This window comes from Mauremys reevesii, linkage group 14 (genome assembly GCF_016161935.1).
Source record: "Mauremys reevesii isolate NIE-2019 linkage group 14, ASM1616193v1, whole genome shotgun sequence".
Lineage (NCBI taxonomy): Eukaryota > Metazoa > Chordata > Testudines > Geoemydidae > Mauremys > Mauremys reevesii.
Window position 1 is genome coordinate 23,731,275 of NC_052636.1, and position 1,749 is coordinate 23,733,023.

Here is a 1,749-nt window from a genome sequence, read left to right on the forward strand (position 1 = left end):
CCAACTAAAACCTCTCCAGTGCATCATCAAGGATCTACAACCCATGCTGAAGGACAATCCTCACTCACAGATCTTGGGAGACAGGTCAGTCCTTGCTTACTGACAGCCACTCAACCTGAAGCAAATACTTATCAGCAACCACACAACAAAAACACTAACCCAGGAACCTATCCTTGCAACAAAGCCCATTGCCAACTCTGTCCACATATCTATTCAGGGGACACCATCATAGGATCTAATCACATCAGCCATGCCATCAGGGGCTCATTCACCTGCACATCTACCAATGTGATATGTGCCATCATGTGCCAGCAATGCCTCTCTGCCATGTACATTGGCCAAACCAGAGAGTCTCTACATAAAAGAATAAATGGACACAAATCAGACATCAAGAATTATAACATTCAAACACAGCCAGAGAACACTTCAATCTCCCTGGTCACTCGATTACAGACCTAAAAGTCACAATATTACAACAAAAAACCTTCAACAACAGACTCCCACGAGAGATGCTGAATTGGAATTAATTTGCAAACTGGACACCATTAAATTAGGCTTGAATAAAGACTGGGAGTGGGTGGGTCATTACACAAAGTAAAACTATTTCCCCATGTTTATTTGTCCCCCTACTGTTACTCACACCTTCTTGTCAACTGTGGGAAATGGGCCATCCTTAATGTCACTACAGGTTTTTTTCTCCTGTTGATAATAGCTCACCTTAACTGCTCACTCTCATTATAGTGCGGATGGCAACACCCATTTTTTCATGTTCTCTGTGTATATATATATCTTCCTGCTGTATTTTCCACTGTATGCATCTGATTAAGTGGATTTTAGCCCACGAAAACTTATGCTCAAATAAGTTTGTTAGTCTCTAAGGTGCCACAAGTACTCCTCATTATTTTTGCAGATAAATTCATGGAGGTGAAGTCCATTAATGGCTATTAGGCAGCCTGGGTAAGGAATGGTATCCCTAGCCTCTGTTTGTCAGAGGGTGGAGCTGGATGGCAGGAGAGAGATCACTTGATTATTGCCTGTTAGGTTCAGTCCCTCTGGGGCACCTGGCATTGGCCACTGTTGGCAGATAGAATATGGGGTTGGATGGACCTTTGGTCTGGCCATTCTTCTTTTCTTATGAAGGGAAGGGCAGAACCCTGCAACAGAGTTTCTGTAGTGTAGTGGTTATCACGTTTGCCTAACACGCAAAAGGTCCCTGGTTCAAAACCAGGCAGAAACATGATGGCTTAATTTTTCCCAACTCCTAGTGGCCTGTCCCTGCTGTTGTAGGAGCAGCAGTGATTTCTATGCTCAATAGGTCTGTTATACTTTCCCCATTCCCATTTTTGTCTCCTCTCCCTCTCTGAATGCCTGTGAAGTGGCTTCCCCCCTCCCCCTCCTGCAATGCTTGTGGGATGAAGGGGCTGGTTGAACAGCTGGAAGAGCAGAAGAGCTGCTAGATAGACAAGGTGTCTGGGACTCTCATTAGGCAGCGATCACAGACCCAGAGCATGGACATTGCCCAAGGTGGAGTGTGACCCACCAGATGCAGCCAAGTCATCTCTAGTCGCAGGCCATGAGGAGCAGGTCCTTAAAAGGGGAAGGGGCCCTGTGCTCAGGAGTCACTCACAAGCTTGTACCTCCAGTGAATGCCCTTCGCCCGGACCGCCTGGCCAGTGGTTCACTGCATTGCAGTTCATTATGCCTCAGGAAGACTTACCTTCATCGCACCGTCCATCGCGGCGCTGTGGG

General features: G+C 46.5%; 1 non-coding gene across 1 annotated transcript; it reads left to right on the plus strand.

Annotated features, from left to right (window-relative positions):
• The first annotated feature begins 1,164 nt into the window (after positions 1 to 1,164).
• On the plus strand, positions 1,165 to 1,237 carry TRNAV-AAC. The gene has a single exon. It is a non-coding gene; the product is annotated as a tRNA-Val (tRNA).
• Positions 1,238 to 1,749: the final 512 nt, after the last annotated feature.